Source organism: Dipodomys merriami, unplaced genomic scaffold, assembly GCF_024711535.1.
Source record: "Dipodomys merriami isolate MVZ:Mamm:240054 unplaced genomic scaffold, mDipMer1.0.p SCAF_570, whole genome shotgun sequence".
Taxonomy (NCBI): Eukaryota; Metazoa; Chordata; class Mammalia; order Rodentia; family Heteromyidae; genus Dipodomys; species Dipodomys merriami.
This window is the reverse complement of record NW_027206147.1, coordinates 1,825-18,582: the sequence shown is the minus strand read 5'-3', so window position 1 is coordinate 18,582 and position 16,758 is coordinate 1,825. Positions and strand designations below refer to the sequence as shown.

The following is a 16,758-nucleotide window of genomic DNA, read 5'->3' as shown; positions in this document are numbered from 1 at the left end:
AAATACTGTACAAAGGGTTACAATTACATGGGCAAGATAATGAGTACATTTCTTATCAAACATTGTTGCCTCCTCCTATGTTTTCCTTCCCATCTCTTCCCATACCTTCCCTTACCCCTTAACAGATCCTCCCCCCCCCCAGCAATGTTGCAAAGTTCGTTTTTTGACATAATGACTTGTACATCTCATTGTTGCAATGGGTCCACCTGCATCCCTATTTAAACAAGACCCTCAGGTTATATTTTATTTTTCCATTTGGAGTGTGAATGCATGCCCTGAGATCATAAGCAGCATCTTGAAGTGTATGGACAGCTGTATTGAGCTACAAGACTCACCTAAGAAAACAAGCAGAGGAAGTGGGATGCAAAATTGACTGAGAGTCAATTTCCACATTAAAGGCATGAATACAAGGGTGAGTCCATTTGAAGAGAGGTCTCCAACAATTTCATGGGACCCCATGGACAAGCCTGGCAGGAAGACACGTGTGTGTGTGTGTGTGTGTGTGTGTGTGTGTGTGTGTGTGTGTGTGTGCCTGAAGGCTGGGCAGGGACTCAGGCTTCTCTACAGCTCCACTTCTGGCTTTTTTGGTAGTTGATTGGAGATGAGATTCTGATGGACTCTCCTACCAAGGCAGGCTTCGACTGTGATATTCAAATCCCAGCCTCATGAGTAGCTGGTATTAAAGAAGTGAGGCACTGGAACCTGTCAGGAATCCTCTTAAATACCAGAGCTATTCTTAGGGAGACAGGAAACACCTCAGTCCAAAAGATGGTGTTTTTTTCATGCTTTAAAGAAAAAATGCACTCAATACTAAAGTATGAAGTAATATTGAAGGAAAGAAGACAGCAAACTTTCATAAATCTGGCGTTGTGAAAGCCCATCAGACATGAGTCTTTCATATAGGAATCTATGTGGCAACATTGAGACTCACCCATGTGGTCATGTGAACTGGTTGAAGACCTATTCTCACACTGACATACCTTCAAAAGTCTGGGGTTCTGCTCTGTGGAAGATGTTTCCCAGTCACACTTGTAAGTCTCTTAGTTTTTCACACTTCTCATCCCTCATTCTTAGTATTCACCAAGTATCTTTTCCATTGCTGCTCCAGAAGGTGTTTTCAATGTCACTGTAAGGATTAATCTAATAAGAGAAACATGTTTGAAGAACTTTAATACTTATATTAATAATATCATTACTAATAAAGAGTATTATTCAAGAACTACTTTAAGATAAATAAAACATGATTTGGAGCAGTTATGTAGTTTGGATATTAAATATGATAACACACATATATTCTTAGACCATTACAAATCTGTAGTTACTGCAATCTTACAATACATATATTCTTAAGAAAGAAAAAGTGTTGATAAGATAAGCAACCCAGTAGTTGTTGAATGAGATAAATATAGTGAGGACTTCTGTTGAGCTAGTACACACTGGTTCTTGCTCTGAAAGCATCACCTATCTGTTCTGAGAGCCAGTCAGGCTTAAGTAGGACACATGCTTCCAGATGACAGACCTGCCTGGCATTCACTGCCTAAGTCCATTCAGGCCCACAGCCCATAGAAAATATAGAACAACCTTCAGAACAGTCATCCCGACTTTAAAGCTCAAGCCTAGCTCATCAGCAGACTGATGTCTGAGGATTGTGGTTCAAAGTCACCCTGGGCAGCAAAGTCTGGAAGACCCTTATCTCCAGTTAACCACAAAAAAGCCACAGTGGGAGGGATAAACTGAGAGCAAGGGAAGGGGTGTAATTATCCCCCAAAAATGTATTCATTACCTGACAACTGTTTAATTTAACTGACTTAACTGTTACCCCTCTGAACATCATATTCCTAATAATATTTTTTAAGAAAACGAAAATGAGGCTGGGAAGGTGGCTCAATGGTTGAGTGCTTGCCTTGCATTCATGAGGCCCTGAATTCAATTCCTCAGTACCATATAAGCAGAAAGAAAGCTGGAAGGGACGCTGTGGCTCAAGTGGTAGAGCACTAGCCTTGATCTGAAGAGATGAGGGACAGTGCCCAAGCCCAGAATTCATGCCCGTAACTGACAAAAAAAATAAAGAAAAGGAAATAAAAAAGGAAGAGTATTGCTGCCAGGCTCAGTGGCCAAGCCTGTACTCCTAGCTATTCATAAGGCTGAGGATCAGTGATTGAAGCCAACTTGGGTAGGAAAGCCTATACGAATTTTATCTCAAATTATGTACAAAAAAAATCTAGAAGTAGAATTGTGGCTCCAGTGGTAAAGCAGTAGACTTGAGGGGAAAAACAAACTACAGGTATAGTATCCATTTCCTGATTGCAAGCCCCAGAAAGGCACAGAATAAAAGAAGGAAAGACACTATGAACTTGGTTTATCTGTACCTGAGATGACTTTGTTAGAGACGATTATGGACTGAAACTCTGAACAGGGCATACTAGGTCTGGCATTTTTTCTACACAAACTGTGTGCACAACCATCTTAAGTCCTTCGCTATTTTATAGTTGCAGGTTGCATTATCTTCTCACCATGGAAGAGGTCCAGTATTTACTTTCCCTAGGGTAGCTGCTTCCTTGTCTTCTGCTCTTTACTCATGGACAGCAGTATTTTAACTGAGAATGCAAGGAGGAGGATTGGCAATGCCTTGAAAAAGGGAATATTCTAGAAGTGGGTGAGATGGTGGTGATAATGCCCAGGACCAGGTGAGCATTTTGGTGATGATTGGGCATGGTGTGTCATTCTTTATCAATATGCTGAGGGGCCATGGACATGAAAAGGAGGCCTCAATGCCTCCTGGGGTCATTCAGACTACATAGATATAAGCCAGCTAATCTTCCTCTCACTTTCCCAGCATGGAGTTATGGGCCCTGGCTGGAAGGGGACTCATGCCCAAGTATGGACAGCTATCCATACAACATCCAGTTGTGTCCTCTACATTGTTACTACATTGAGAGCAGTGCAGCACAAATCACATGGAGCATGTCTAAATCATTAAAGGGATGGGAAAGTGGTTCTATGTTATATGGACCAAGACAGACAGAGAACACCATATAAATTCCCTTTCAGAGACCCCCCTTCTGTTCAATGGCCAAGATAACATACAGGAAAACCTGCAGAAGGAGGAGCTATGTTCCTAACCTGGACCCTTCACTGCATGATTTCCCAAAGCTTATGGATACAATGAAACTAAATCTCTCCAAGATGAGGCACGAAGTCTCTCAGAGACCATTGCCCACATCTGTGAGGAGAGCATAGGAGGTAAAATGGACTGTCAGGGGAGGGGAATAGCCACAGAGTGTCTCCATGACATCTCTGCCATCTTAGACACATGTTATACTACAGTGACTCTGCTGTCTACTACCACAAATGCATGGAAGAGAGATAGAAACTTCATACAGTTGCTGACATCACCAAGATCATCCTAAGGAAGAACTTCATAGACATTATCATCTGATTGTGTGTGGGGTCTGGGGTGGGGGGGGTGTATGTGTGGACACTAGGGATTCAACTTTGGGCCTGGACAGTGCCCCTGAGCCTCTTTTGCTCAAGGCTTGTACTATAGCTCTTAAGCCACAGATCCACTTTCAGCTTTTTTGATATTTTATTGGAGTCTCATAAGTATTTACTTACAAGATAAACTTTAATTATGAGGTGATATGATTTTAAGGATGATATACTACTATGCAAATGCAATAAATAAAAATGGGAGGTAAAAAGACACTCTAAGGAGTATATAGGAAGTTTTATGAAATCCATGAAAGTATATCTTAAAAAAGTGTTATTAGTGACTTAAACAGCAGTGCTAAATTTTTTGTCCTGGATAAATGAATGCAGTCAGTTATTTCTGTTTAAATGTATAATGTTATTTTTATCTTTTTACTGTTTGTAATCTATACTATTAATATTAATAGGTGTAGGAGACTCGAGCTGAGCTGTTGAACCTGGAAAAGGTTTGAGAGGTTGGAACACCACCTCAATAGTACTCAGAAAGCTGAGAGCTGACCATGCAAAGGTTAAAACAGCTCTGTGAAGTAAGCCAGGCCCAAAGTTATTTGAAATAACTAGTATATGTCTGAGACAAACAGAAACTGTCAGACAAGTTGATGTTAGGTGAAATGAACCCCAAGATAAGGATTCAAAGTTTTTTTCTTTCTTGAGATTGTTTCCAACATACTTATAAAATGATTTCTTTGTTGCTTTATATGTACCTCCCCCATGGTATTAGCCCTGCTTTCACTGTATTTGATGTTGGTATAATTTGTGGAAAGGAAGGGAAGAAAAACAATTTGTTTAAATAGGGATACTGGTGGACCCATTGCAACAATGAGATGTACAACACATTATGTCGAAAAGCGAACTTTACAACTTTGGGGTGGGGTAGGAAGAGCGGGAGGGAGGGGTGTGGGGAAGGATGGGGGAGGGATGGGAGATGGAAAGGGATAGGAAGGGAAAACAAAGGAGGAGGCAACAATGCTTAATAAGAAATGTACTCATTATCTTGCCCATGCAATTGTAACTCCTCTGTATGGTATTTTCACAATAAAAAATCAATCAATCAATAAATATATAAATAGGGTTACAGGTGACCCCATTACAACAATGAAATGTATAAGATGTTATGTTGAAAAACGAACTTTACAACTTCGGTGGGGGGTGGAGGGAGAGAAGGGGGGTTGAGAAGGGAAGGGATGGTAAGGGGAAACAAAGGAGGAGGTAAGAATGCTTGATAAGAAATGTACTCACTATCTTGCCAATGTAATTGTACTCCTCTGTATGGTATTTTCACAATTTTACAATAAAGCACAGCTCTGGAGAGGGTTAAGCTATTGCCCCCTTCCATAGTGCTTTAAAGGCCTTGAAGCCTGGGAGGTAAAAGAATTGACAACTTAACCTAGGAAGCTAGATAAAATAGACCAAATGTCTGGATTTTCTCTGGGTTGCATTCTCCTTTCTCAAAACAAAAAGGGAACCAGTGTTTCTCACTCACTGTGGTGGCTCTGATTGCAATATAGAAGCTTCATTTTTGCATGTATCCATGGTAACATTCCCAGCGTGAATTCAAATAAATATGATTGCTTGTGTGACCTGGGGCCCAGGTGCCAGTAAGCCTTGGTACCCAAAGTCCTCATTGATTTTTTTTTCTTTTTCTCTATACCTGTCTGGTATTTTCTAATTTTCTTCAGCTTGGTATCCTATTGCACTGCCTTGGGTTGCAATTAGCAACAAATATGAATATTCTTGAGTTGTAAAACATAAAAGACTTACAAACTTTCTTATCCCAGATGGCTTCAAACCACAATCCTCAGATCTAAGCCTTCTGAGTAGTATTACAGGCATAAGCCACTGGCAACCAGCATGCATCTGAAGAATTGATATCAGTGAGATCTTTCTTGGGGAATGTCTGCACATCTCAGTCCTCCTCAGCTCTGTTCCTTCCTGTTGCCCAAACAGAATCAAACACTTTCACTCCTTTATGTTCAAAATCCTTGAAGTTAGTGAACTGACTTGCCTGCCATGTACCTCCTTTCTATAAATACAATAGTGGGTTTTACTTCTTACCATCGATTAACTAAATTAACTGGGATCCACACAGAGGTGACATGTCCTTTTCTGGATTTCACACCGTACACCTATGTTTTACTTTATCTAATAAAGTTAACATAACTTACCTTGTTTGAGGTTTCTTAGTTCCCATATTTCTTCCTTCTCATCCCTCTTTCCCTTTCACAGAAGGAAGAACAATTTGGAATTGTGAAGAGTGAGTTTTTAGTCATTTTCTGAAAAGCTTTGCCAATGGATCCTGATTTCCAAGTCCTGAGTAACTGGCCTGTAAAGCCTTGTTCTTTAATCTCTCCTCAGCTGACACAAATGACCATATATATCTTAAAAAGGCTTTGGGAAATGAGTTCAGGTTATCAGTTAGGAATCCTAATTACCTGGTCACTGCGCATAAGTTGTTTTTGTTTTTTGTTTTGTTTTGTTTTGTTTGAATAGTGTACAATTAGTACCAGAATTAGACTTCCAAGTATTTTTTTTAAATTCAAAGCTAGCAGGCTTTCTTATTTGAACCACAGATCAACTTCTGCCCCACTCTCTTTATCTTTTGGTGGTAAATAGGACAGAAGTGTCCCACAGGAATTCAAGGGCACTACACAGTATCCTCAAATCTGAGGACTGTGGTTCACAGCCAGCCTGGGCAGGAAAGTCAATGAGCCTCCTATTCCCAACTAATCAGCAAAAAGAAGTGGAACTGTGGCTGAAGTGGTAGAGCAGCAACCTTGAGCCTAAAAAAAGCTAAGATAAAGCTAAGAAAAAAAAGTTTTAAAAAAAGGTAAGTGAAAAACAGATCTAGCACTAAGACAACCACAAAATAAATTTTTAAAAAAGTACAAGAGAGCACAAAGAGTCTTAGAAATGATAAAAATTAACAAGAAACTGGTGGCTCACACTTGAAATTCTAGCTACTCAAAACACTGAAATCGAGCATTACTATTCCAAGCCAGCCAGGACAGGAAAGCCCATTGTGTGTGTGTGTGTATGTGTGTGTGTGTGTGTGTGTGTGTGTGTGTAAAAAGCCCATTGTGTGTGTGTGTGTGTGTGTGTGTGTGTGTGTATGAGTGTGTGTGTGTTCCTTTCTGGGATATGATCTACAAGTTTTTGCTTGACCATTTCCAATCTTTTGGAGGTTAATTTGAGATAAGAATTTCATGAACTTTCCTTGTCCTCTGACAATGAACCGCAATCAGTATAATTCAGGACCTTGTGGGAGTGTCTATACTTCCCTCCTACTAAACACCAAAACCAAAAAATGAACCAAATTGCAACTGTTACTAAACTTTTAGAGCATTCTATCCTTCAGCAAGATTGGTGAGGCCCTAAAAACAAGAGAGAGAACCAACAAATAAATAAATGTATGTGAAGAAGAAAAGAGCCAATTAGTTTTTTATAATATAGACTCATATCTTTAATCCAAGCTGAAATGTAAAGATTACAGTTCGAATCCAGCCTGGGCAGGAAAGTCCAACTAACTTCTTTTTGAGTGTGCTAGACATGGGCTTGAACTTGAGGGTTTTTACTCAAGTTTAAAAATACTACTTCCTGTCTCATCTGGTTAATTGGAGATGAGTCTGATGGACTTTCTAGCCCAGGCTGGCTTTAAACTGTAATCCTTAGATTTTAGGATACTGTGTAGTGCCTTGGTTCCCATGGGACTCTTATCTACTATTAACCACTAAAAGAAAAATAGAGGCGGAAGTTGAGCTGAGGCTCAAGTAGTAGAGCCTGCTAGCTTTGAAATGAAAAACAAAATACCCAAAATAAAACAAAACAACCCTCATAGTCACTAGGCCTTGAATTCAAGCCTCCCCTCCCCCCCAAAAGAACCCTCAGGAGTTGAGTTTTTGTTCCTGCTAGCTTTGAGCAAAAAACAAAAGGCCAAAAATCTCATGGACAGTGAAGTAGTGTGGCCTAAATGTAGAGCCTGCTAGTTTTGATCTAAAAAAAACAAGCCAGGTGCCTCTGGCTCATGCCTGTAATCCTTGCTACTCAGGAAGCTTAGATCTGAGAATCACATTTGGAAGCCAGCCTCGGCTAAAAAGTCCCCTGGTGACTGTTTTTTTTCCAACTAAGTAGAAGTGGCACTGTGTCTGAAAATAGTAGTGTACCTGCTGTGTCCCTGACAGACAGTTACTAGGCATTGAGTTCAAGCCCCCAACTGACAATATCAATAAATTAATTAATTAAATACTGAGCATAAATGAGTAGGCCCTAATAATAAAAGACATAAACTTTGAAAAAGGGGGAAGGGACAATCAAATAAATGAAAAGGTGGAAAAGGAGCTATTAAGGCTTTCTAAATCAAAACTGTAAGTCTACCTGCTCAGATTACTGAAAACTGAGGACTGTGGTTCAAAGCCAGCCCAGGCAGGAAAGTACAGGAGACATATTTTACTGTGTTCAGTATGGGGGCTTGAACTTGCTATGTTTTGCTCATGGCTACAGGTCTACTTCTTCCAACCTCTTGGTGGTTATTAGAGATAATTGTCTCATTGACTTTCTTGCCCAAGACTGGCATTGAACCATGATTCTCAGATTTCAGTCCTTTCTGTAATGCTCTTGACTTTCTATTGATATTCTAATCTCCTATTAACCACAAAAAATGCAAAAGTTGAGCTGTGGCTCAAGTAGTGATACCAGCTACAATTAAGGTAAAAATAAATAAACCTCAAGGAAAGTCATCTTGACTTAATTTCAAGACCTAAGAACCACCACTCAATTAAAAAAAATAGAACTTCAGTCACTGTGACCTGAGTTTAAGCCCTAGAAAAAGAGCTGCAAAAAAGAAAAACAGCCTGTAGTTTACCTGTGGTCAAAGTTGTAGGGCATGGTAGTTTCAAGGGAAACAAAAAAACATCATAAGAGCTAGCGCCTAATAACAAATGTCAAAAGGAAAGAAAGAAAGAATAAATAACTGAAAAGGTGAAAGAAGAGGTAATTAAAGATTTGTAAATGTTGACTCACACTTATAATTCTGAATGCTAAGGAAACGGAAATCTGTAGGTCATGGTTCAAAGCCATACTGGACAGGAAAGTCCATGAAACTTGCTTCAGTGTGTTCAGTTGAGGGACTTAAAATTGAAGTGTTTTGCTCAAGGCTACAGCTCTACTATCTTCCACCTATTAGGTTGACTGGAGATAAGAGTCTCATTGACTTTTCTGCCCAGGCTGACTTTGAACTCTGATCATCAGATTTCAAGCCTTTCTGTACTGCCCTGGACTACCCATGGAATTCTTGCCTCATATTAATCACTTAAAGAAGGCAGAAGTTTAGCTGTGGCTCAAGTAGTAGAGCCACCTACCCTTCAGTTAACTAAGTAAATCAATAAAACCTCAGAAAGAGAGGAGAGGAATGAGAGTGAAAGACAGAACGTCTTACAATAAGCAAAAGGAAAGAAATGTATATATCACCTGGAAGAAATAATTGTATTGTCGAAGCTTATAGAATTGTATTGTCAAAGCTTATAGAATTCACAAACTTTAACAACCATAATAATGACAATTTGCATTGTGAAGGTTAAAATATGTTTGTGACTTCAACTAAATATCACTATTCCACAATATTCTGAAATAGAAATTTAGGTAATCACCTAATCTCAATAATAGTAAAAATCTCAAAAAGAGTCACCAGGCCTTAATTTCAAGCCCTAACACCAACGTGCCTAACTCCGGCCAAACACACACACACACACACACACACACACACACACACACACACACACACACACAACAGAGAGCAGGAGTTGAGTTCTCATGCTTGGAGCAAAAGCCAAATGAAACAAAAAGTAGACTGTAGTAGACCTATGGCTTAAGTAATAAAGCAAGCTGCTTTTAAGAGAAAAGAAAAGAAAACCTGAGTATGAAGGCAAGGCCCTAAGCCCCTGACTCTTCCCAGAATGGAAATCAGTCATGGAATCCAACAGTTTGTGCTTGTTCTTGGGATCACAGCTGAACGTGCCCCTTCAGTTCTAGGCCCTCCTATCAAAAATAGAAGGTAGGCTTGTTCTTGGCTTCTGGCACAAGTACCTTGTGTAAAGGAAGCCCCTCCTCATGCTTCCTGGATCCCAGGGTTCAGCCTCTCTTGTGAGTCAGGGTGGGACGTGGATGGCAGTGTGACAAGAGGTTCCAAATAGAGTGGCAGCTGTGCTAATTGACTTGAGGCTGACAGCTGGATGCCAGGGCTAAGTGATAACAGGTAGCTATCTCTGATTACCCAGCAGTAGGAAGAATGAGCTGGAGCACCTACTGGCTCTGCCTATCAAGTCCACCCCATCTCCTCTGCCCCTGTAACAACCAGAGGTTTAAATGGGGATCTGAGTTGGCTGTGTCAGATTCCTTCTCCCCAGCCCTACCTGTTTGCTTCTGTGTACACCACTGCTGAGGACACGCATCCAACTGCTCTGCAGCCCTACACCGTGAGGGAGATCATGTACATACAGGCAAGCCACTGTGGCAACCAGATTGGCGCAAAGGGGAGCATGACACTGGCCTAGGATCCCAGTCTCAAATTTAGGGGGATGAGGAGGAAGAGGATGGGGTTGGAGGGTGCAGGTGGTGGTGGTCATGTCTAGGCTGAGGTAGGTGGGGCTCCATAGTAGTCCCTAACCTCCTGGAAATCAAGTCCCCCAGATAGTTTCCCCAATTTCCCTAATTTGTGTGGCCCAGGTGGGTGTGGTTTTTTAAGCAAGGCTTGCATGTCTTTGTCTTACCTGAGACTCAAGTCATTGTACTTAGTTTCCTGGGAATAGACTAATGCATTTTTGGTCTGATTTGAATGAAAGGAGTGCAGTGTCTTTGAGCTGACAGATACAGAGGATTCCCTTTTTGTCAACTGATGAGTATCAGATAATTGAGAACAGTTCGTCCACCTTAATGCAAATTTCTCTGAGTTTTCATGCCTTAACTCAGTTCCCTTAAGTTGGGTGTTTTCTAAATCAGTGGTTGTCTAAATCAGTGTATGCTCTGAGGACCCTTGGGGTTCTGGAGACCCTTCTAGCTGAGTCTTCAAGTTACTGCTTTGGCAACTTAATGTCCATATAAGACCAGGTTCTGGTCATAGAATCCAAACAGAATATGGTATCCCATAAGATAGAATACTCATAGGAGAACCCAGATGTCTTCTATTCAGCAAGATAGCAAAGAGATTAACAAAACTAAAATACTATCAATTTTTGTGCTTTTTTAATTTAAAAAAATCTATTTTTTTTACAAAAATAGTTGTGTCAACAGGACTTGGGTTTCTTATAGTTATTTTAAAATCCATTGTTTGGACAGTTAACATTCTAGGCCATAATACACTCCTATTTCCATCTCAGTTTTGGGAAATGCTAAGCAATGAGCACAACATTGACTGCACTGGAAACTACTATGTAGACAGCAGCTTACAGCTGCAGAGAATCGAGGTGTATTACAATGAGGCAGCTAGTGAGTGTCTCCCAACTGGCTTCCAATACCGTGGCAGAATAGGTCCCTAGGAATACTAATGACAAGGAAGGAGTTCCTGCCTTTCTTAGGGTGGTATTGTAGTTCGAATTTGGGGCCTCCATCTTGTAAGTCAAGTGCTGTATCCACCTGAGCCACTCCACCATATATTTTGTTTTAATTTTTGAGTATACACTTGTGAATTCCTCAGGAAAGCCTTTTACTGAATTCCCCCTACCTGTACTTGCTGACTAGCCACACCTGGATTTTTTTTTCTTGTCATGGGGTTTCAACTCTGGGCATAGGCATTGTCCTTCATCTCTTCAATCTTTCTTTTCCTTTTATTATCAGGGGTTCCTTTTTTTAGAACTCTCTGGGCTTCTGGGATAACTCCTTCTAGCTTAGTTTAATTCATTAATTCTGCTTGTTGTAACATATTTGGAAATTTTAAGTTTTTATGTTTACTATGCGTGAGCTGCAAAACCGCTTGTGAAGTTGTAGGAGTTTTTGGAGGCAGCGTCACATCAGATGATAGATTGATTGGGGCATCGCCCACATTTAATCTTTGGTCCTAGTCTTTATTATTTAGAGAAGTCATCTCCATTGGACTGGAAAGAAACAACATGCTCTGTTCACGGATCAATAGAAAAATAGCCAAAACGAGAATAAAAGCAACGAATGTACAGCCAAGAAGAATATAGTAAGAATAAAGGTAGAGGCTATAAAGGTGCAGCCAAGTGTATGGGATGCCTTGAACCAACACCCTCTTCCTGCAGGCATGCTTCCTTAAAGCTCTTTGTCTAACACGATCTCATGCAGAGGTGGCATAGGAGGTGGCATGGCACCAACTATTTCAGGTAGTTTCTTGGAGATAAGAGTCTCCCAGAATTTCCTGCCCCAGCTGGCTTCAATCTGCGATCCTAAGATCTCAGACTTTTCAGTAGCTAGAATTTCACCCTTCAGCAACCAGAGCCCAGTTGCATTGCCCTCTTTAAAATACAGATTAAATTTCTAAAAAGAAAATTTTTGAAATTGAAAATTTTAAAATTTTAAAGAGGGATGTTCAGTCACTAATATATATATGTGAATAGTCCAAATCACAAAGCATAAATAAAGTGTCTCACCCTGAAATCTATAACACTTCTGGACTTCAGCATTTTGAATATGGATACTTAGCCAACAATAAATTCTTTTTAAGGTTTTTAAAGTAGAAAACATTGTTGTGATGTAGAAAAACCCAATAATAATGTGTAAACACTGCTTTTAAATGATTCATATTGTCTTTCCTAATACAAACAACCTTACTGAAGTCTACAGAGTAGATTTTCAGTTTTTGTAAATGTCAATGTGAAATTCATTTAATTTTATATAAAGAGTTTCCATTCTACATTATTGTATACAAACAGAATCGTAGATAATTGGTTTTCCTTTGTAATAAACCAATGAAAAAGTGCAAACAAAAGGACAGAGCTATTTAATGTATTTGAGTTTTATGGATCTACATTTGGGGATGTCCTCACCTTGGTATTTTGTGTTGATATTGCTTAAGTAAGATATAAGACTTTAATCTTGTGGTTCCTTGGTTGAGAGTTGTGTGGGATTGTGTCACTCCTATGAACAGTATTTTATGTTGTGTCTTTATTAGATCCTGCATATCAGGCAGGATGGCCAGTTTTCTTCATGTGATTGTTTAGGAAGGGGGCAATCTCAAACTCATGTTTATATCATTTTAACTGATATCCCTTTTGAAAAATCAGGTTAAATGGCAAATTGCAAGTAATCGCCCAAGGTTGCTCTGAGTATTTGAATACAGGGAAATGTGCTATTTGATAACAATTATTGAAACATTATAACACAAGAAATATGTATTTTATGTATTTTCCCCAGGAAAGCATTATACTTGAATTCCTCTACATTTACTTGCTGAAGAGCCACACCTGGCTCTTTTGTTTTGTTTGGTTTTTTGTCGGCAGTGGCGCTTAAACTCTGGGCCTATGCACTGTGCCCCAACTCTTCTGTTCAAAACAAGCAGCCATACCACTTAAGCCACAGTGCCATTTCTGGTTTTCTATTAGTTTATTGGAGATAAGAGTCTCACAGACTTTCCTGCCGAGGCTGGCTTTGAACAGCGATCCTCTGATCTCCAAATCCACAGTTGCTAAGATTATAGGCATGAGCCAATGGTGCTCTGCACCTAGCTACTTTTAATTGGGGAAGGAAAGGGAGAACAACAAAGGAGTGGGTAACAATGTTCAACAATAAATGTTCTCATTTCCTTACTCATGTAACTGTAACTCCTCTATACAGCACCTTTACAATAAAAATAAAATTAACAAAAAAAGAGAAAGGTTCTTGCTGATAGGCAATGATGACTCACACCAGTAATCCTAGCTACTCAGGAGGCTGAGAAATGAGAATCATGGTTCAAATTCAGCCTGGGCAGGAAAGCCCCTGAGACCCTTATCTACAATAAACAACTCAGAAAACTGAAAGTGGGACTGTGGCTCAAGTGATAGAGTGCTAGCCTTGAGCTGAAGAGCTGAGGGACTCAGCCCAGGCTCAGAGTTCAAGCCCCACCATGAACAACAACAACAAGAAAAGGTGTTGTCATCTTTCTTTTGCCCCATTAGACTCAAAGCCTGATGCTCATCTTTGCCTTCTGAGTAGCTGAGATTTCAGCCACCATGCCCAAAGCAAAGGAATGAAATGCATGGAAATAGACAACTGCAAACGTCCTTAAAGTTGCTGAAGCCTCTTGCATGGTGATTCATTCTCAAGATATCTTTTCTGTTTCCATGTCTGAAATGCTGTAATTTCTGTAATGAATGCTGAGAGCCACTTAGAATCATAAGCTCTGCCCCTAAGTTCCTTGTCAAGTATAGGCCTAAGTCAACTCTTGTTCCCACAGGCAACAAATATGTTCCTCGGGCCATCATGGTGGATGTAGAGCCTGGCACCTTAGACTCAGTAAGATTGGAACCATAGAGTTTCAGACCAGACACTTCATATTTAGTAGGTCAGCATGGTCCATGGAAAATGGCTAATAGGCACCCCTCCTTCCTAACATCCAGGCACACTCCAGTTCCCAGAGCTGAGCTGAGCCTTTATCCATCTAGATATCATCCTCACCTAACCTACCTATTTCAGTCCATGGGAGTCATGTCCCTGGCCACTCAATCAGCACAGATAAATGCCAGTCTGCAAACAGCCTCTGAAGGGAATGAACAGCGAGCAGGGAATGCCTCCAACAAGGTTTCAGCGCTGCTGGCCATTTCAAATACCTGGCAATAACAGGGAACCACTTCAGGACACCAGAAATCAAAGCACAGCTATGTATGAGCAAGGTGCAGACAAGTGCCTGCAGCTTAGCTTCCCTCTTACCATTCTGTTCTCCTGTTCCTCCTGTGAAAGTAAGTACTTTTCCATTATTGAGGCAGGCTCTGTTCATTTTTTTTTTGGTCGGTCGTGGGGCTTGAACTCTGGGCCTTAGCACTGTACCTCAGCTCTTCAGCTCAAGCAAGCACTCTACCGCTTGAACCACAGCATCTCTTCTGGCTTTTTCTGTTTATGTGGTGTTGAGGAATCAATCCCATGGCATTGTGCATGTGAGGCAAGCACTCTACCACTGAGACCCCTTCCCATCCCCAGGCTCTGCTCATTTTTAGAAGTACGCACGTGGTTTGGGTTAAAATGTATCTTCCTCCACATTGTCTTTACTTTCTTTAGAACCTGGGTGATTTGTAGGGTCCCAGACACATTGAAAACATTTCCTGAGGGCTAGGAAGGTGGCTCAGCAGTACAGTGCTTGCCTTGCATGCATGAGGCCCTGGGTTCGATTCCTCAGCACCATATAAGCAGGGAAAAAAAAGCCAGAAGTGGTGCTGTGGCTTAAGTGGTAGAGCACTAGCCTTGAGCTGAAGAGCTGAGGGACAGCGCCCAGGCCCAGAGTTCAGGCCCATGACTGGACCCAAAAAAAGAAAACATTTCCTTTATTTCACCAAAGTGTATCTAAAATAATAGCCAAAGTTGCTCAGAGGAGCCTATAGTCTTCACAATGCATATAACACAGTCATTATTCCTGGAGTATGTGTCTCATCATGTCTTTGTGTCTGATAGGCCAGAACAGGGCAGGCAATAACTGGGCCAAGGGCCACCACACAGAGGGAGCCGCGCTGGTGGAGTCAGTGTTGGAAGTGGTGAGCAGAAAGGTGTGGCTGTCTCCAGGGTTTCTAGCTGCACTACTCCCTGGGAGGTGGCACCAGGTCAGGCATGGGCACCCTGATTCTCAATAAGATCCGAGAGGAGTTCCCAGACAGCATCATGAACACCTTCAGTGTCATGCCCTTGCCCAAGATGTTGGACACTGGCACCTTAGACTCAGTGAGATCGGAACCATTTGGCCAGAGTTTCAGACCAGACAACTTCATATTTGATATGTCATCATAGTCCATAGGAGATGGCTAACAGGCACCCCTCCTCCCTAACATCCAGACACTAGTTCCCAGTGCTGGGCTGAGCCTTTATCCACCTAACCCTATCATCCTCACCTAACCCTACAACACCATCTTATCTGTCCACCAGTTGGAATATGCAGATGAAACATTCTACATTGACAACGAGGCCCTGTATGACATCTGCTTTTGCACCCTGAAGCTGCCCATGCCCACCTATGGAGACCTGAACCACCTGGTGTTGGCTACCATGAGCAAGGTCACCATTTGCCTGTGCTTCCCTGCCCAGCTGAATGCAGACCTGCGCAAGCTGGCTGTGAACATGGTGTCCTTCCCCTGCCTGAACTTCTTCATGCCTGGCCTTGCACCCTGTCCAGCCATGCCAGCCAGCAGTACAATGCTCTTTCAGGGCCCAAGCTCACCCAGCAGATGTTTGACACCAAGAACACGATGGTAACCTGTGATCCCCACCATGGCTGCTACCTGATAGCGGCTGCCATCTTCCGAGGCCGCATGTCCATGAAGGAGGTGGATGAGCAGATGCTCAACTTGCAGAACAAATAAGCAGCTACTTTGCAGAATGGATCCCCAACAACGTGAAGACACTTGTGTGTGACATCCCCCCACATGGCCTCACGATGTTGGCCACATTCATTGGTAACAACACAGCCATCCAGGAACCCTTCAAGCACACCTCAGAGCAGTTCAGTGCCATGTTGCAGCACAAGGCATTCTTGCACTGGTATACAGGCAAGGGTATGGATGAGACGGAGTTCACTGAGGCTGAGAGCAACATCAACAACCCGGTGTCCAAGTACCAGCAATGCAAAGATGCCACTGCTGATGAACAGGGGGAATTTGAAGAAGTCTTGTGGAAGAAGAGGTTTAAGACTTCCCATTGCTAGCAGTGCAACAGGAATGCCAGAGCCTGCCTACGGCTTCTCAAATAAATGGTGCTTTGCTGAGCTACTGTTGTCCTGCAGTGGGACCTTGCTATGTATCATCATGCTCAGCCTTCTCTGTCAGGAACTCACTGACGGTGAATGTAAAAATGCAGATTTCTTTTAAATATGATTGTTTTAAAACCCTATTTGTATAAATAAAGAAGTATACATTTTATACCCTGAGCCCTTATTCTTCTTTAGAATCCTTTTTATTCTTTCAGTGTATTTGAAATATAAATTTGGCCAGAAGGATTTAATCTTAACAATATAGGACTGGTACTCAAGAGGAGTATTAAATTCATGGTTTTTCTGCTATTTTGAAGAGGAGGATGACAAGTGCCAATGTTGTTGTTTTTCCCCCTGGCCCAGTTTTATAGTTTTCAATCTCTCAAAAGCATGCA

At 41.4% G+C, this 16,758-nt stretch overlaps 1 pseudogene; it reads left to right on the top strand.

Moving 5' to 3' along the window:
* The first annotated feature begins 15,216 nt into the window (after positions 1-15,216).
* LOC138812951 (tubulin beta-2 chain-like) lies at positions 15,217-16,318 on the top strand (annotated as a pseudogene).
* The last annotated feature ends 440 nt before the right edge of the window (positions 16,319-16,758 follow it).